Source organism: Carcharhinus amblyrhynchos, chromosome 15 (genome assembly GCF_965287045.1).
Source record: "Carcharhinus amblyrhynchos chromosome 15, sCarAmb.v2.hapA, whole genome shotgun sequence".
Taxonomy (NCBI): domain Eukaryota; kingdom Metazoa; phylum Chordata; class Chondrichthyes; order Carcharhiniformes; family Carcharhinidae; genus Carcharhinus; species Carcharhinus amblyrhynchos.
The window spans coordinates 25,526,801-25,547,405 of record NC_137338.1 but is presented as its reverse complement, the minus strand read 5'-3'; the positions used below and the strand labels follow the sequence as shown (position 1 = coordinate 25,547,405).

General features: G+C 46.2%; 1 protein-coding gene across 7 annotated transcripts in view; it reads right to left on the bottom strand.

The window, feature by feature from the left end:
* The window catches only part of LOC145353166 (exosomal polycystin-1-interacting protein-like), a 77,017-nt gene that overhangs the window by 29,588 nt on the left and 26,824 nt on the right, over positions 1–20,605 (bottom strand). For 2 of the 7 annotated variants that reach the window (XM_080203621.1, XM_080203620.1), the window contains exon 1: positions 20,219–20,357. The exons of the other annotated variants lie outside the window; for them this stretch is intronic. The gene's annotated coding sequence lies outside the window, so the exon portion shown is untranslated. Of the gene's footprint in view, positions 1–20,218; positions 20,358–20,605 lie in introns of those variants that run through there. 7 annotated transcript variants of the gene reach the window in all.

The window sequence follows — 20,605 nt, the reverse complement described above, 5'->3', positions numbered from 1 at the left end:
CAGTGCAAACAAACCAAGTTTTTCCAACCTCTCCTCAGAGCCAATGCCTCCATATCAGGCAACATCCTGGTAAATCTTTTCTGTATGCTCTCCAAAGCCTCCACATTTTTCTGGTCGTGCGGTGACCAGAATTGAACACTATATTCTAAGTGCAGCCTAACTAAGGTTCTATAAAGCTGCAAAATGACTTGCTAATTTTTAAACTCAAATTCTTGGCTGATGAAGGCAAGCATGCCGTATGCCTTCTTGACTACCTTCTCCACCTGTGTTGTCACTTTCAGTGACCTGTGTATTGTACACCCAGATCCCTCTGTCTATCAATAATCGTAAGGATTCTGCCATTTGCTGTATATTTCCTATCTGTATTACACCTTCTAAAATGCATTACCTCATGGTAGTCTGTCCTACTTACTGCCCTAGTAAATTCAGCTAGGTCAATAAAGAATTTCCTTTCCAGAAACCATGTTAAACTTTCCATCACTGCATTGTTTGTTTCTCAAGACTGTTTCAAAATTGGTCAATAATTGACAAGCAAACTTGTGGGCTTGTAATTTCCCATTTCTGAATTACTACTCTTCATAAATATCGAATTATAGAATAGAATCCCTACAGTGCAGACGGAGGCCATTTGGCCCATCGAGCCTGCACTGACAACAATCCCACACAGGCCCTATCCCCTTAACCCCACGTATTTATCCTGCTAATCCCCCTGACACTAAGCATGGCCAATCAATCTAACCTGCACACCTTTGGACAGAGCACCCGGAGGAAACTCATGCAGACACAGAGAGAATGTGCAAACTCCACACAGACAAACACCCGAGGTCAGAATTGAACCCGGGCCTCTGGCACAATGAGGCAGCTGTGTGCCACACCAGTCTCCCTCGAGTTCCTGGGAAACTAGACCTGATCTGATTGTCACAAATTCTATTTAATTGTTCGATAAATAAGCAAATGGACTACCAGGAAACAGCTCCCACTCCCTTCAGCACTCGTCAATGAGTGTCATTGAAGCCAGCAGCCAATCTATTTTGAGGTCCCTTTTTCTAGCACAATTTAGACCCTTTCAGCTTGTCAGTGGGGGAGCAGCGCTTGTCCAGCATGCAGTGCATTGTGGGAAGAAACCCTTTACAATACTGAAGAGATATCTGATACTGCTGGCTGTTATTGCTTTGCCAGATTGCTTTTATGCATGCCATCTTCCTTTGTATCTGTTCCTGGATCCTGCAGGTGGTGTACACAGTGCTGACCTTGTTTACTAGGTTTGTCTTTTGGGGAAGGTGCACTGCACCATTCATCACAAATTCTACCAGGTGCTGTTTATGTATCTGTGCCACGTCACTGGCTTTCTATTCATTTCCTCGCTGCCTGCCACTTCTTCCCGGCCAGCCTTGACAAAAATCGGCAAACATATGAACAAGGCAAAATACTGCAGATGCTGGAATCTGAAACAAAGACAGAAAATGCTAGAAAATCTCAGCAGGGCTGACAGCATCTGTGGAGGGAGAATAGAGCCAACTTTTCAAAGTAGGATGACCCTTCGCCAGAGCAGAATGATGGCTCTATTCCGTCTCTACAGACTCTGTCTGACCTGGTGAGATTTTCCAGCATTTTCTGTTTTCGTGGCAAACATATGACATTGGCTTGGAAGGTGGAATATTTATTTCCATATGCAATCACTTTACCATAATATGCACAAATTCCTTTAGATCGAACCTCTTGTTCAATGTTTCATCTTGTTACCCATTGGATTTACTCCTTGGACAAAGTTGTATTTTCAGCTACGCATGGTTATGCAAATAGGATGATAAGGTTTGGGGAAATCACTTAATTGCTTCATTGACAAGCACTCAGAGCCAATGTTCAACTCCACTGTGCTCAGTATGGATTATGACACACACATAAAAGATATATTTTTATCAGTATATGTGTAGTAAAGTTGAAGGTGACCTATGGCTTCAACAATGAACAATCATTCTTAATATAACATACCAGGTAAGTGCCTGGCCTCACAACGATACACATGCCTACCCTTTTTCCCTCCCTGAGGTTCCTCCCCAACCCAGATGCGCATACTTGCTCCCGATTGTCTTGGCTTCCCGTGCAACCTCTCCATAGGGTGTGGCCTTGATCACATGGCCCTCAGGGATCGCTTCCTTAAAGGGACAACGTTACCACAATACATATAGAAAAGAATGCGGTGAATGTATTTCTTAGAATCATAGAAGTATAAAATCCCTACAACGCAGAAGGAGACCATTCAGCCTATTAAGCCTGTACCGACAACAATCCCACCCACAGGCCTCTTTCACGTAACCCCACACATTTGCTCCCTAACACTAAAGCTGGAATTTTACCAGCCTGCCCGCCATGGGAATCACAATGGGTGAGGAGCAGAGCATGGGAAAGTCCATTTACCTCTGGTGGCATTTTATGGTTTTGGGATGAGCGAGGCTGTAAAATTCAGCCCTAAGGGTCAATTTAGCATGGCCAATCAACCTAACCTGCACATCTTTGGACTGTGGGAGGAAATCAGAACACTCGGAGGAAACCCACGCAGACACAGGGCAAATGTGCAAACTCCACACAGACAGTCACCTGAGGCTGGAATTGAACCCGGTTCCCTGGTGCTGTGAGACAGCACAGTACTAACCATTATTGATTAGAATAAAAACCTCTGAAGATGAATGTCATTTAATGCAATGTATAAATGGTTAGAGAAACTAAACAGATCATTACCACAAAGCATACTAGGAAAGTAGAACAAAATAACATAATGACAATGAGTGAAAAGTACATTAGAATAAATTGTAAAGCATCTTTTCTCAATGGTAAGAGGTGATTGAAGTAAAATCTAACAAGCAAAGGGGATTAGAAACTAAAATGTTGAAATTATTCAAAGTTAAAATAGAAAATGCTGGGAATATTTAACAGGTTTGGAGCATCTTGGAGAGAGAAAAACAGAAGTTCTGAAGTCCTTGGACAAGAGTTTAACTAATTCAAAATTCATCCACTGACATAGGGCAGAATTTTGCATTCCCCCAACATGTGTTGTGAAGATGGGGGTGTGGGTTGAGTGTAAAATTGTATGGACGGGACTCCCCTCAGGCATTCCCTACCTTCCCTCCCTTGGGACTTACCTTTATAGTGGCCCCGGGATGTCGTTCCAGGCAGGGCACTGCAGTACCGCTTCTGTTCACTGCAGCTCTGTGCCTGGCCCTGTGGGAGAGCTGTTGACCAATCAGATTGGCTGGCAGCTCTTTATGGGCAGGCCTTCCTTCCAAGGGTGGACAGAACTCCAGCCCACCGCCAAACAATGCTGAAGTGAGTCTTAAATACAAGGGGGCATCCAGGCATCAGCAGTAATGTGTTACACACCAACCCTAACTGGCGAGCGTTGATCTTCATTCCTGTTCTCGTCTCCCCAGACAGATTGAAATTTTAAATTATGATTGGTGCACGTTGAGTACAATTAAATCATTAATACCTACCAACTACGCTCTCATTGCAAAATCAAAGTTGTTAAATTGGCTTACATGTTACATGCTAAATACCAAAACCTTTTCAGCCCAAACAAAATTAAACTGCTTAAACAGATGGCAGTGGTCTGATAAGAAAGTTGTGTTTATGTACAGAAAGATTGCAGTTTTGGCCAAGCCCAGTGCTAAAAGTATGTTAGTTTTACCTTCATTTTCTATGACAAACAACATTGAAAATGTGCCATGGACAAGGAATGTCAGTGTTGCCATAGTGATGACAAACACTCGTCCAAGAAATAATGCTATTTAAGAGCTCCCCAGCATTGCATAAGTGACATCCAAAAGGAGTTTCTGTAGTGACTCAGACCAGTGATGATTTAGTTACGCATAAACAAACATTTGATTAGATACCGTAAAGAAACGTGAGTGTGGACCAAAGCTGCAAAAGAGAAGAGAGTATCTGATCTTCTCAGAAGGTGGAAATGTGTTATTAAACCTTTAAATTCCAGAATGAATCTGGTGCACGTTTGAAACAGTTTGTCTTGCATTCCTTCAGCTCAGTTGGTGTGACTATTGCAAATAGAGGGGTTATCTTAGGGCAAGCCTGTGCACTCTCTAGTGTGGATATTAGGAGCGTAATGCTAGCTTGAGGTGATGACCTTAGTCTTGATTTAAGCATGCAGTGGGTGCTGGCTCTTAGATTCACACCCTAGGGGTAAACTGTTTTGCTCCTTCTGTCATATTGAGGTCTAATTTGTGCATCGTTGATTGTAATGTTGCCATGCTAGCATGGAAATGGTGCAAAACCTCTGCTTTAATTGAGAAGGCCTCACAGCTTCACCAGACAAAATATTTCAATCTGTTTGCGCGTGCACAGATGAATGGTTTGCTGCAGAGTCAGAAGGTCAGCAGCGAAGGAACACATTGGCAGCCTCTGCAAAGATTAAAGCAGACCATTGACATTTCTTATGCTCATTGGAGCCATGGTAACTGATGATCCAACTCTCTGGAGCATGGTAACCATGAAATGATGGTCTGATTATAAAACATGAGAAATAAGAAAAGGCTAGATGGCTCCTCAATCCTATTTCACCAGTCAACTTGATCATGGGTGGCGGTGGCACAGTGGTTAGCACTGCTGCCTCAGAGTGCCAGGGACCCAGGTTCAATTCCATGTGGAGTTTGCACATTCTCCACATGTCTGTGTGGGTGCTCCGGTTTCCTCCCACAGTCCAAAGATATGTGGGTTAGATTGATTGGTCATGTTAAATTGACCATAGTGTCAGGGGGATTAGCAGGGTAAGTACGTGGAGTTATAGTAATAGGGCCTGGATAGGATTGTGGTTGGTGCAGACTCGATGGGCCGAACGGCACTGTAGGGATTCTATGAAAAAGTAAAGCTTGCTTTATTTAGCACCTTTCATGACTGCCAGACATCTCAAAATTTTTGATAGCTAATTGAATGCTTTTGAAGTGTTGTCACTATTTAGTGTGGGAAATACAGAGTCAATTTGTGCTTAGCAGGCAGACGATGATCAATTAATCTATTTTGGTGATGTTGATTGAGGGATAAATATTGACCAGGAGGACAGGGATAACTCCCCTGCTCTTCTATGAAATAGTGTCGTGAGACCTTTTACATGAGGGCAGGTGAAGCCTCAAATTTTACATCTCATCCAAAAGATAGTAACTCTGACAGTGCAGCAGTCCCTCAGCACTGCACCGAAGATAATTGATGGCTGAACTCTCACATCAACTCCACATTCCTGCCCCAACCCTAGACCGCTTGATATTGTTTTAGCTTCAAAATCTTTTGATCGCAGTATTTTATTATACTTGATGTCTAAGCATCCAGTCGGCGGGAGTAGAAAATTCCAAGGATCCATCACCTTCTGAATGAAGAAACTCCTCAGCTCTATCCTTAATGGTTGACTGCTTATCCTGAGACTTATGAATTTTTACTCTAGACTCTCTGGCCAGAGAAACAGCCTCTCAGTGTCTATCCTGAGCAAAGAACAAAGAAAAGTACAGCACAGGAACAGGGCCTTTGGCCCTCCAAGCCTGCACCGATCATGATGTCTAACTAAACTAAAACTGTATGCACTTATGGTGTCTGTATCCTTCCGTTCGAATCCTGTTCATGGATTCATCTAGTTGCCCCTTAATTCCCACAATCATACCTGCTCCCACCATCTCCCTGGGCAGCGCGTTCCACCCATTGTGTAAAAAACTTGCCTCGCACATTTCCTCTAAACTCTTCCCTTTGCACCTTAAACCTATGTCCCCTAGCACTTGACTTTTCTACATTAGGAAAGAGCATCTGAATTTCCACCATATTCATTCCACTCATAATCTTGTAGATCTCCATTAGGTCACCCCTCAACTTCCATCGTTCCAGTGAGAACAAATCGAGTTTATCCAACCTCTCCTCATAGCTAATACCCTCCAGAACAGGCAACATCTTGGTAAATCTCTTCTGTACTCTCTCTAAAGCATCCATATGCTTCTGGTAGTGTGCCAATTAAAATTGCACACAACATTCTAAATGAGGCCTAACTAAAGTTCTGTACAGCTGCAGCATAGCTGCCAATTTTTATACTCAGTGCCCTGACCGATGTAGGCAAACATGCTGTATGCTTTCTTGATTACCTTATCTACCTGCGTTGCCATTTTAAGTGATCAGTGGACATGTACACCCAGATCTCTCTGCCTGTCAATATTCCTAAGAGTTCTACCACTTACTGTGTAATTCCTACATGCTTTGGACCTTCCAAAATGTATTATCTCAGACTTAACCAGATTAAACTCCATCTGCTATTTTTCTGCCCAAGTTTCCAACTGGTCTATATCTTGATGTATCCTCTGACAATCCTCTTCACTATCTGCAACTCCACCAATTTTTGTGTTGTCTGTGAACTTACTAACCAGCTACATTTTCCTCCAAATAATTTATATATACTACGAACAGCAAAGGTCCCAGAACTGATCCCTGTGGAACACCGCTAGTCACAGCCTTCCATTCAGAAAAGTACCCCTCTACTGCTACCCTCTGTCTTCTATAGCCAAGTAAGGAGTCTCACAGCATCAGGTTAAAGTTCAACAGGTTTAACCCGTTGGACTTTAACCTGGTGTTGAGAGACTTCTTACTGTGTTCACTCATCAAGAAAAATCAATTTGGCCATTATGACTTTAGTGTTTGTAAAAAGCGGCTGTGGGCAAATTGGCTGCTGCATTTCCTATATTACGACAGTGACTACATTTCACAGAACAGTTGATTGGATGTAAAGCATCCAGTGAAAGATGCTGTATATATCCAAGTCAAAATCTTAGCCTTATATTTTCAGAAAACTTAGTGTCCTTATCTAAATAATTGATACAGAGTATAAAAAAGCTGAGTTCCAAGTACTGAACCATGTTGCACTTCATTAGTTAGAGCCTGCCACCCTGAAAGTGAGCCATTTATTCCTATTAAGATGCGGATGCTGGAATCTGTAACAAAAATGGAAAATGCTGGAAAATCTCAGCAGGTCTGAAAGCATCTGCGGGGAGAGAATAGAGCCAATGTTTCGAGTCTGATGAAAGGTCATCGAGACTCAAAACGTTGTCTCTATTCTCTCCCCACAGATGCTGTCAGACCTGCTGAGATTATCCAGCACTTTGTTTTTGTATCATTTATTCTACTCATTGCTTCCTATCCAGTAACCAACTTCAATACATGCTATTACCCCAATCCCATTACCTCTGATCTTATGCAATTACTTTTTGTGTAGTACCTTATTGAATGCCTGCTTAAAATCCAGATATACTACTCTAGGTATTCCCCCTGATCCACGTGCTAGCTATAGCTTCAAAACAAATCTTCATTGTTTTATCACAAAACTGATTTATCACTTTACATAAAAGTGTTGACTTTGCCTAGTCATACCAATGACTTTCTAACATGTCCTTAATAATACACTCTACTATTTTCCCTATTATTAATGTCAGACTAACTGGGCTATAGTTCCCTGTCTTCTTCCTTCCTCCCTGAACAGTCAAACTATGTTTGCCATCTTTCAGTTGACTGGGAGTGTCCAAGAATCCAAGGAATCATGAAAGATCAAAATCAATGCATTCATTATCTCTGAGTCACTCAAACAAAATATTAGGGTGTAGCTCATTAGGTCCAATGAGCTTGCTGTCTTTTAGTTTGATTAATTTAACTCATACTTTTTATTAATTACTTTTCACTCCACTCTTGAGCCCCCAAAATTTCTGGTATGCTATTTGTGTCTTCGACTGCACAGACAGGCAGAAAACGTTTGTTTAACATCGTTGCCATTTTCTGATTCCCCATTATAATTTCTCTTGTCTCTGCCTCCAAGTGGTCCCAGCTTATTTTTGCATAATTAGAATTGTCATTGCAGCCTGATTTTATATTTAATGCTAGTTTATTCTCATATTCTATTTATTCCTTTTTAAAAAATTCTTGATCAGTATAATAACTCCAGGAGTCAGCTGTTAAGGAACCGTGCTTCATTGTACAAAACAAAGTGAAATAAAACCAAAAGCCTGTGGTGAACACAAACCAGGACAATCCAATAATGACCCCACTCAGGGGCCTGCTTTATACAGGGCTCGGTATACAAGTTCCACTGGTGAGTTAATTACCAGTCTGCAGGGAGCTCATTTTCAATGATTCCTATAGGGAGGTCAATCAGTGATTCCCCATGCAAGTCCTGGGGGTTATCACAATCCTCCTTTGCTTATTTTTAAACCCCTTACCGATCCTCAGCCTCACTGTTCTTTTTGGGAACATTGTACGTCTTGTCTTTTAAAATCAATTAATAAATCTGGGATTAAAACTAGTGTCAGTAAAAAAGACCATGAAAAATATCATTGATTATCACAAAAACCCATCTGGTTCACTAATGCCCTTTAGGATATGAAATCTTCCATCATTGCACCTAAGAGGAGAGGGGGAAAGTTCAAGAGATTGGGGGGCAAATTTCTTCACACAGAGAGTGGTCGATGTCTGGAACATGCTGCCAAGGGTGGTGGTGGAGACAGATATGATAGGAGTACCTAAGGGGCTTTTAGAAAAGCTATACAAGGAATAGAGGGATATTGAACAAGGCAGGCAGAAGGGATTAGTTTAGGTTGGTGTCATGTTCGGCACAACATAATGCACTGAAGGGTCTGTTCCTGTGCTGTACTGATCTATATTCCATGTTCTATCCTTATATGCTCTGGCTTACATGTGACTCCAGGTCCACAGCAACGTGGTTGACTCTTAGCTATCTAGCAAGCTACTCATTGAAGGGGTATTTGGAATGGGCAACAAATGCTGGCCTTGTCAGTGATGCCCATTTCCCATGAAAGAAGAAAGAAATAAAAGAAAGAAGAAAGAAATAAACCCTGAGTACAGGGTCCAGGATTGCAATGCATTTTACGAGCTGCAATGGGGCCCATGATGAGTGTGGGTGCAGAGGTGGGCTGAGTAGAAGGCCTACCTTGGTACTCCAACCTTAGCCAATTTTCCTGAATTACTTGAAAGCTCCCGACACCTCACTTCTCACCTGCATTACCACTCCACTCAACCCCTATGCCAGCCCACAATCCCCTCAAATTACCCATTTACAATATATCATAATGTACATTCCTCAGGAGCCAGGCAATAGAATGGAAATTAAAAATTAAATCTCTTACAATCTGAGAAATACCCTGAATGCAGACACACTATCATTCACTAAAAACACCAATGGGGGGGGTGGGGGGGGGGTGGCAGGAGGAGGGACCATCTTATAATCCTTTAAATGCCTATAAGGTTTGTCAGCCAACAAGAAACTACATCAAAGGCACTTTTTAAAATTATAGGCTTGTAAAGATTTCAACAGTTCAAAGACCACCTGCTGAGCTGGAGCTTTAGAAACCCAGCCAAGCATTCCTAATGGGGCAGCTGTCATGGAAAAAGCTTCCAGTTCCATTGACAGAGCAGATGTCCATTTCAAAGCCTATCAACCAATGGAGGTGGAGCTGGTGCAGATCTTTTTCTCTCCATTCAGATCTGCCTTTCCAATTAAATCAGAAAACACAAACTTAACAGCAGAGTACAATTTTACATTTTTCAGTGCAACCTGGTGCTTTATTATTGGGAAACACAGTAACGCTTATGAAACAACTATATAATGCTTGTCAATGTAAGAGTTAACTTACCTTTAAAGGACAGATCCCTGTGATGAATCACGACATTAAAAACACTTCTGCATTGCAATACGGAGCCTAACAGTGATATTTCAAGGTTCGAAAACATTTTACACTTGCCTTCCGGAATGTTTCCAACTCCTTCAGCAGGTTTTCCAATATCCCCACAAACTCTCAAACCTTGCTTGCTTTTAACAGGCCTCCAGAACCCTGCAGCACCAGATGAAGATGGCGAGCAGGAAGAAATCCAATCTTCTTCCCCAATTCAAATTAGGGACACAACCTTGGGGGATGGGGGGGGGGGTTGGTGAGGAGTGCAGGGGAGAGTGGTGTGTGCGTTTTGCACACTAGGAATTCCTGACCCTCTTAACTGCCCGAGGAAAATAGCGCGATGTTGGGAACGTGAAGGAAAATTGGATTCTCTCCAAAGGAAAAAGAACAATTGGCCATTCACACACTGAAACATGTCTCCACACCCAAATGGAAAGTTGACTCTTTATTTTCAGACTTAACCACAGCGATCTCAAAATTGATATGAGATTCTATTATCTTCCCCAGAAGATATTTTATTGTCAGATTACTGATTAACCATGTTTCATTCCACTGTACTTGATTCAAGTCATTGTTTCCTAGTTGGTTCCTCAACATATTGTTCTAGAAAACTGTCTTGAATATATTCCAAGAACTTATTCTCTGAGTTACTATTTCCAGTTTGGTTGTTGGATCTATATGAAGATTAAAGTATCCCAAGATTATTCCACTACTGTTGTTATATGCTGCTCTAGTTTACCGACCTTTGCTTTGTTCAATATTATGATCACCATTTGGAGGTCCTACAAAACTATTCCCCATTAGTGTTTTCTGTTCTTTGTTATTTCTTACTTCTACCAATATTAATTCTACATCCTGATTTTCTAGGCTGAGATGTTTTCCCTCTGTTGCCGTGGGAATGTGCAGCAGGAGGCCATTTAACCACTCAAGCTTATTCAGCCACTCAGTGAGATCATGGCAGACCTGTGACCAAAACTCCATTGGCCTGGGAAGGCGCGCATCCCAATGTCATTGCGCACTCACACAATATCTCGGTCAGCAGGTATTGGTGCGGACCCCTAGTGCACCCACTGGCAATGATGGACCTACTTGAGAGGATTATCTCTCCAACTGACCACAAGATTACGCTGCCAATTTTTAGATTGATGCATGGGCAACATGGGAAGACGGCCAATCCGTTTTTGCGGTTTTCACATCCAAGGGTGGGATAAAAGGGGGCTGGAGCAAAGGCACGAGTTAGGATTGATTGGGAGTGAGGTGAGGGTTTGGTTGTGAGCATTGATAGACCCAGGGCTTCAAGCCTTCTCTCCAGCTGTGAGCCACACAGGCTGACATGTGTTCAGAGACTCCCTAAATCCCACATGCTTGACCCATCCTCAGTCCCCCACATTGGGTAATGCCCACTCAGAGTTCATCTTTGCCGAGTGTAGATGGTCATTGAACCTTCTCCAGTACTGGATCCAGGTGTGCTGAACCAGGTCATGCTGGCTGACCTCAGCTGCCACCTCAGCCCAGGCCATCTTAGTTGGAGGAGTGGCCTCTTTCCTCCATCGTTGGGCGTGAAGATGTCCCTCCTGGCTGTCACCACTTCAACCAGATCTCACAGGTAATTGTCAGAGAAATGTGGGGCTTGCTGCCTACCTAAGCTTCCCTCCCACCTGGTATGTCTACCTGCTGCCACCATTAGCTCCCTCTGGCTCCTCTGTTGTGTTCTGCATCCTCTGGGTGGCACCTTTAAACTTTGCACTGGGTCTCCATCAGACTCAGTACCCACCACTCCCCTGTTGACCCCACCAACGCAATGTCGACTCGAATCACACTGGCTACACATGAAGTGGACAGTCAGCGTAATATTGTGATTTTTAATTGAACTCGGGAGGGACTGGAAAATGCTTTTGTTTCCTGCGGTGCACGCACATCACGCATGAAATTCTTCCCCATGCACCTATCTTTGTTCCCTTAAAATTTTTGGATAACAAAGATCTATCTATATCAGATTTAAAATTCATAATTAATCTGGGGTTAATTGTTATTTGTGGAAAAGCATTCCAGACTTCTAATACTATTTGCATTTCCTAATTTCATTTCTGAAATGCCTTGCTCTAATTTTCATACTAATCCTCTGGTACTAGATTCTCCAACCAGTGCAAAATAGATTCTCTCCAACTACCCCACCTGTCGCTCTTAACATTTTATAAACTTATCCCATCATTTTTAATTAGACCTACGACAGGCCCCTCCAATTTGGCCTAGCTTTTCTACAAGTCAAGATGAGCATGGTTCTGATGGGCTGAATGGCCTGTGTCTCTGCCTTTATGAGTCTACGGCCAAGATTTTTGGGATGGCTGAGTTTCTCTTCTCGCTCTCTGAGGTGGTGGTGGTGATTGCATTGCAGTCCATGCTGGTTGCCCAAAAGCTATTTAACGTTCCAATGGGTGTTAACAGTCTGACGATAGGACTTCCACCCCCTCAGTGGAACGGGGGGAGTCCCACCTTAGGGAGTTGCTGGCCAATCTGATTGTTTGGCAGCTTTAGAGGCCCAGCAGCACCAGAAGCTGCAATGGATAGGACTGGGACTGGAAGCAGTGCCCAAAGTCTAAATCCTAGGAGTCCAGGACCAGGTAAATGTCGGGGTCTCAAAGTGGAGATGGAAGGGGAGGGGGGATGAGGCTAAGGGAGTGGGCAGAGACGCAGATAGGGGTGTTAGTGGAGAGGCCAAGGGGAGGGAGCATTCGCAGGAGCTCTTGAAGGGGTGTCTGTAAGGAGGTTGTTGATGGAGGTGGCCCTTTCTCCGACAACACCTTCCCACCCACGGCCTGTGCGGTGTCACTTTTTAGGCTTCTCCTTTGCCCCTCAACTCTTTCCTCCAGCCTGAAATTGAGACCGTGTGGAAAATGGCCCTTAAGGATATTCTTGAACAAGAGTGCAGAAAGGATTCACTAAGATGCTACCGGGACTTGATGGTTTGAGTTATAAGGAGAGGCTGGATAGACTGGGACTTTTTTCACTGGAGCGTAGGAGGCTTAGGAGCAATCTTATAGAGGTCTATAAAATAATGGGGGGGGCATAGACAAGGTAGATATTCAACATCTTTTCCCAAAGGTAAGGGAGTCTAAAACTAGAGGGCATAGGTTTAAGGTGAGAGGGAAGAGATACAAAAGGATCCAGAGGGCAATTTTTCCACACAGAGTGTGATGAGTGTCTGAAACGAGTTGCTGGAGGTAGTATTAGAGGCAGGTACAATTTTCTTTTTTAAAAAGCATTTAAACAGTCACATGGATATGATTGGTATAGAGGGATATGGGCCGAACACAGACAATTGGGATTGGCCTAATGGTGAAAACTGGGTGGCATGCATAAATTGAGTTGAAGTTCCATTCTGTAAACCTCTATGAATTTATGGGCCCTATTTTACCATTTTGATTCCAAGTGCTGGGAGGACTTGAAACTGAGCACGTTTCAGATCCGACTTTTAGACCCATTCTGAAGCACCCCCATACGGACTCTGTCTGAAAAAATATCAGTGACTCCTGAATCATGCTGCAGAAACCTGCAGTCAGGGCTTAACATACCCAAAACCCTGCAGCTCCAATCAATGCCTCCAACTGTGCATGCGCGGAAAGAAAAGATAGAATGCTGCTCCCTGCCACATCCCTCCTGGGTCAGATATTGTCCCCTCCTGGCCCCCATAGACATTACTCCACTCCCACAACATTACAGACCCCCTTATTCTCCCAGCCCCTCCACCACTCAGACTGATCACGGGCCCCTCTCCTTCTTCACTCCTTCCCCCCCACCAATCTCAGGCAGACTGGCAATGGACTCCCCTTCCCCCGCCCCCCGACTAACCTCAGGTAAAGTGAAGCTCTCTTCCTCCCTCCCCCCATCCTGCACAAGGCCCCATCTCCTCCTGACCCCAATGGGCTGTGTGACACTTCCCTCTCTCTCCCCTGTCCCCAGTCATTGAGGCACTGATTCACCCCTAACAAAGGGCAGCTCCATAAAACTCCAAGGATGGATGGGCAGGCAGGCAGCACAGGGGTAAATGACTATACAACCAGCACTCCGATTTACTGAAGCTGACCTCGGGAGGTTGCTGGATGTGGCAGAGGCGAGGCAGGACACTCTCTTCCTCCCAGCAGAACGCAGACCCAGGGAGGATGATGGCAGTGCGTCCTGGGAGGCAGTCACCACCTCGGTCAATGCCAGAGCACTGGCCCCCACAACAGGGGAGCAGTGTCGCAAGAAGGTCAATGACCTCACCTGGCCAATAAGGGTGACTGCTGAACCCTATCTAGCATCTTTCCCCAAATCTCCCCTAGATCCTCCCATCCAAAGCACTTTGCATGTTTCCAGCCCCTGATCCACAAGCACCTCCTTCCTATCCCCCCTCAGAGTGGGACAGCGCTTGTCCTCTAAGGACCACCACCTGATACTCTGCAGGAGTCACGCCATCTTTCTTTCCATGACTCCTTCTGTCTCCACAGGAGAAGATGACCATAATACCAGGGAGAGGGTGAAGACAGGAGGTGATGAGCCAGACCTTTGGGTCATTACCCTCTTTGAAGAGCAGGTGCTGGAGCTATCAAGAGAAGGGGAGATGCGGGCTGTCAGCGAAAGCTTGGTAGGGCTGGAGTCAAGAAGTGAGCACTTGTCAATCCACCACTCAATTTGAGGCAACTTCTTGGGGGCATGGGTTTTGGGTGTGAGGGGCAAGGTTTTAAGGAGATGTACGAGGCATGTTTATTTGCACAGAGAGAGTGGAGGGTGCCTGGAACCCTCTGCTGGGAGAGGTCACGGAGGCAGATATGAGAGTGACCTTTAAGGGGCGTCTTTAATGGGATGGGAATAGAGGCATATAGTCTCCAGAAGGGTAGGGGGTTATAATTCAGATGGACAACCTGGTTGCTGCAGCTTTGGAAGGCTGAAGGGCCTGTTCTTATGATGTAATCTTCTTTGTGCTTTGTTCAATGGAGAAATGTGAATCATGTTTTTTGCATCCTAAATTCCTCTCCCTCTCTCGCACTTAACCTTGTGTCCTGCGTTGTAGGGATAGAGCCGGACGTCCCAGGATCATCTGGCATTGTGGCCCCCACTGCTGCTACCACCCATCCTGGTCCAGACAGCTCGGACGAGTCCCTGGAGGATATGAGTGAAGGGACGTCCGAGAGTGGCACCATTTTGGCGCCAGCTTCCACCTTGCAGTTCACCATCCCAGATACTGACACGCTGGTGGGTTCGGTTAGTGGTGAGGCTTTTGGGTCACTGTCTGGTGAGCATGACGCATCTGATAATGTAAATCGGGTGGAGGAGGAAACACCTGAGGCTTCTGGCACCTGGGGGTCTGCCGGAGGCAAGGACTCAGCAGGCCTCAGGCTACATGCTGGGCCTCTGAGATCACTTCTCCCTCAGCTGCTGGAGATGCAGCAACAGAGCCAGGGAATGCAGGAGGGGCTGATGGCCACACTGGACCAACTGCGAGGCTGTTGGGGGGAATCCCAAAGCTTTCAGGTGGACCAGCTATTGCCTGTTTTGTGTGGTTCCCAGGCCAACACTGCAAAGATGGCATCTGCAGTGGAAAGCCTGGGGCAGGGGATCCTCACCATGAGTGGCAGGCTCTAAGTGATGGCTGAATCGCAGCGGGCCACAGCTGAGGGATTGAACAGGCTTCTCGAGATTCTCAGATCCCTTACCAGATGTGGGCCCAGGTGCCAGCGTGCATGTGGAGCTCAGGTAGGAGTCATAAGAACATAAGAACATAAGAAATAGGAGCAGGAGTAGGCCATCTAGCCCTTTGAGCCTGCCCCGCCATTCAATAAGATCATGGCTGATCTGTCGTGGCTCAGTTCCACTTTCCCGCCCTCTCCCCATAACCCTTAATCCCCTCGCTTATCAAAAACCCATCAACCCGCGTCTTAAATATATTTAGTGAGGCAGCCTCCACCACTTCAACGGGCAGAGAATTCCAGAGATTCACCACCCTTTGAGTGAAGAAGTTCCTCCTCAACTCTGTTCTAAACCGCCCCCCCTTTATCTTGAGGCTGTGCCCTCTAGTCCTACTGTCCTTTCTGAGCGGGAAGAGTCTCTCCACCTCTATCCTATCCATCCCATTCATCATCTTATACGTCTCAATGAGATCTCCCCTCATTCTTCTAAACTCTAACGAGTACAAGCCTAGTTTATTCAGCCTCTCCTCATAGCGCAACCCCCTCAACTCCGGCATCAGCCTAGTAAACCTCCTCTGCACTCCCTCCAAGGCCAAAATATCCTTGCGTAAGTACGGCGACCAAAACTGCACACAGTACTCCAGCTGCGGCCTCACCAACGCCCTATACAGCCGCAGCAAGACCTCCCTACTTTTATATTCAATCCCCCTCGCTATGAAGGCCAGCATCCCATTCGCCTTCCTGACCACCTGCTGCACCTGCAAGCTGGGTTTTTGCGACTCATGCACAAGGACCCCGAGGTCCCTCTGCATCGTCGCCTGCTGCAGTTTCTCGCCACGTAAGTAATAATCCTTCCTACCATTATTCCTACCAAAGTGGACCACCTCGCACTTGCCAACATTAAATTCCATTTGCCAGTTCCTGGCCCATTCGCCCAGCCTATCTAGATCCTTCTGCAGACTCTCCACACCCTCCACCCCAGTGCATCATCATAATAGTGCCCAGTGAGTTGCCATCGCCCTCCTGTCTGCCAAAAAACTCGCTAACACAGCATACCCAGGCCTACCACTCTGGTGGGACAATGTACAGGAGCTAGAAGGACTTTGGTCGGAGGTGAAGGAGGGGTGGGGGGGGCGGGAAATGGAACCTACAGACACAAGCTCCTAATGACTGAACTGCCTGGTGATCAGGGCCTCCCTAGCTGCCCTTGCACGCCTCATTCGAGCTGCCAGCCCTCCAGCGCCTAGGTGGTTAGCTCAGTATGCTCACCTTCTTCTTCCTCCCCCTCTTCCTCCACCTCCTGCTGGGCAGCCTCCTCCCCAGCAACACCTGGCTGGTTGGCCTCCACATCCTCCTCCTCTTCCAAAAGGTCACCTCTCTGCTGTGCCAGGTTGTGCAGGGCACAGCACACCACCGCAATGCGGGAAGAGATCACTGGGCTGTATTGTAGGGCCTCATCAGAGCGGTCCAGGCACAGGAATTGCATTTTGAGGGGCCGAATGCACCTTTCCACTTTTGCATGGGCCTCATTATAGTGGGTGTCCGCCTCAGTCACAGGCCTCCGCACAGGCGTCACCAGCCATGTCCGAAGCAGGTAATCCATATCACCCACGGACCACCTCCACAGCCTGGGGTCCTCCTCAAATGCCTCTGGGATGTCAGAGCTTCTGACAATGAAGCTGTCGAGCACATTGCCAGGGTGTCTCGTTCATATTGTGGTCACACAACAGCTGGACATTCAGGGAATGGAACTCCTTTCTGTTGATGAATCTTCGTGGATTCTGCAGCGGGGCTTTGAGAGCGACATGGGTGCAGTCGATGGCCCCCTGTACATTCGGCATCCCCACAATGGCTGTGAGCCCTGCAGCCTGGCTCTGGTCCAAGTTAAATTTGATGTACTGCCCAGCCTGGGCATACAGGGCTTCCGTGACCTGCTTGACACAGGTGTGCACAGCTGACTGGGAGATGTCGTACACATCTCCGCTAGGGGTCTGGAAGGAGCCAGTTGCATCAAAGTTTAGAGCGGCAGTCAATTTGACAGCCATTGAGAGTGGGTGCCCTCCCACCCCTAGGTGCCAGGTCCTGCAAAAGGTTGCACAGGTGTTGCACTGCCACCTTTCAGAGGCGGAGATGTCGGTGGCACACGATGTCCGACATTTGTTCAAATGGCACTTGTACACGGAACTGGAGGGCATCCGCTCCCTCCTTCTTCTGCACTTCTCCCCCCAAACCACCCCCTCCCCCCCATTCCCTGGGTAAATGGTGACCACCTCCCATCTATGGTGGTTGTCTCTCTCTGCTCTTGCAAGTGGTAAGGCCCTGGGCATCCTGTGCCTGCAATTCTTCCTCCTGTTCCTTCTCCTCAGCTCCAGCAGCAAGCAAAAGAACAGCAAGATCAATTGGTTGCAATGCAAAAACCATCTCGTCACTCTGAATGTGGGGAAGGGTTGGAGACGATCATGTGTAGAGGTCATGGAATGCTGCTTGCGCCTAGCTCATCAACAGTCACTGGCCATACTGCCCATTTTCCCAGCCACATGGTCCCCAGAATCACAGACCACCCACTCCCCCACTCGCATGGTCCCCAGAATCACAGACCACCCACTCCCCCACTCGCATGGTCCCCAGAATCACAGACCACCCACTCTCCCACTCGCATGGTCCCCAGAATCACAGACCACCCACTCCCCCACTCACATGGTCCCCAGAATCACAGACCACCCATTTCCCTACTCACATGGTCCCCAGAATCACAGACCACCCACTCCCCCACTCACATGGTCCCCAGAATCACAGACCACCCACTCCCCCACTCACATGGTCCCCAGAATCACAGACCACCCACTCCCCCACTCGCATGGTCCCCAGAATCACAGACCACCCACTCCCCCACTCGCATGGTCCCCAGAATCACAGACCACCCACTCCCCCACTCACATGGTCCCCAGAGTCACAGACAACCCCATTCCCCCACCCACCTTCTCTCCAGAATCACAGTCCCCCAATTCCCCCAGCCACAAGCTCCTCAGGATCACAGCTCCCCCCATTCCCCCCCTCACATGCTCTCCAGGATCACAGACGTCCTCCCCATTCCCCCACCCAAATGCTCCTCAGAATCACAGCTCCTTGCAAAGTTGAGAGGCTGCAGCAGTGCCATTTGCAAGGGCTTTGTGCACATCCTTCAGCTGGCAGAGAGCAGAGTGCTGAGACCCAGGTCTGCGCTGCAAATCGGACATCAGACAATCTGCGGAGCAACAGCCCCCCACCCTCCTCGCAGAGCCTCCACCGACACAAGAAAGGATATACCACAGCGATAGGACGCCTGTCAACACCAGGGAGCTGTTGATGCTTGGCACTTACCTCCTCACTAACCCTCACTGATGGAGCGCCTGAATCAGACTTGTATGGAGCATGTCTGTTTCCTGCCGATTCCGGATGGCTAAATGCGGTAATAAAGGGGGAAGTGCTGGTAAAGTTGGGCGTGCAGCCCATTAAGTCAATTGAAATGCACACAAATGCATTTAAATGGCTGTCGTGCCTGTTTTGAGCGAGGTCCCGATCGCGACCATTTTCAGGCCTTGGTAAAGGGTGAACTGGTGTGGAGGAGGGCGCAGATCATGCTACTCATCTCACGCCCGACTTTACCAAGTTTTTGTGCCCGAAAATGGGCAAAATGTGATGCTAAAATCCGTCCCTTGAGCTCCAAATGGTCATCAATTGGAGCGGGAGCAGGTGGGGCTAGGCCTTGTGTGCCCCATGTAAGATTGGTTGGAGATTAGGGCAGAGGGGAGTCCGGTAGGGGACCGTCTGAGAAATTTTACAGCCTGCCCCGTCCTGCAAATGACCTTCTGACTGTTACTTATAAAAGACAAATCATATTTACCATCTTAAATGCCTTCAGTTTCACAAAATTTGGCAGTGAGCTTGAGACCCTCCCCAACCACCCCACCCCTTCCCCACTCCTACCATCCATCCCCCCCTTCCCCACCGCCACCTCCCCCACCCCACCCCAATTAATGTCTCACTAAACTGAAGTGTTGCTATCAGGGAGAAAATCGTTAAAAATAGCAACAGCGATCTTTGTCCATAAACTTCCCTCAAGATGTCACTGTAAATTGGCTCTCGTTGCTGTGAAAGTTTGTTTATTGAATATGTCCTGTGCATTCCTGGAACTGGAGTCAGTTTGAGGCTGGCGTGAATTTGTAGCTGTAATCTGCCAAACCCATCCATAACCAAAAGTTCATCACAACAGAATACGAAAAGCAGCGCTACTGTGTTGGAAATTAACAGATAAAATTATGAAATGATGGCATCTGAAAAACCATACCATACTGGCCGCTTGTTGGCTGACCAAACGGTTAAACATCAGAACGGACACAAGTATGGAAACTGAGGATAACACATTGCACCTCCACGATGAGCCAAACCATCTGGACTACACAATGTGTTCAAACAACTGCAGTGAGTGAAAATGTTCCCAAAATCTGGAGCACAGTCGAGCCAAGAAGGAACCTGCTTGCCCTTACTTTACACTCATTTCATTATCCCAAAGGAATTTCCCACTTAGAATCAGTGATGATAGTAACACATTTAGCGTTTTGTTATGTAACGGAAAACACATAAATAACTGATTTACTGTTTTAATAAGCAATTTCTCCACTCTGATGCAATGGAACCCACTTAAGCACTCTGCCTTCTTCTCCAAACAAAAACTTCCCTAATTTTTAAATGTTGGTGATGAATGAAGCAAAAGTAACAATAATAAATACAAAAGATCTAATCGAAGCACTAACACCTAAAAGGGATAGTAGATTCAGGAAAAAAAGATACTTCACTTACCTATTGCAACGTTTAGTTTGCTCTAGTCAGCCTAATTCAATTTAGAATCAGTATTTTATCTCATGCCTCACACCAACTATCCCTTTTGACAAGACTTGTAAATCTAGGAGTGAAGGAATGCGCTTTCTGATCTTGGACTTGCTTCTTTCAATGCTCACAGGAGGCCATAACCCCCAGCTGTTACTATAGCAACGGTTTGAAGAAGAAGGGCAGCTCAAGGCTTACAATTTAATTATTAACACAGCAGGGAGACAAGTATCCTTCATTTACTGTAACTGCTTCTAACTTCTTAATTTACATTGCCTCTGATGATTGAAATTGTGAAGTTCACTCAGAGTTTATAGTGTGCAACAATTTTACTAACGCAACTCGGTCAAAACACATATA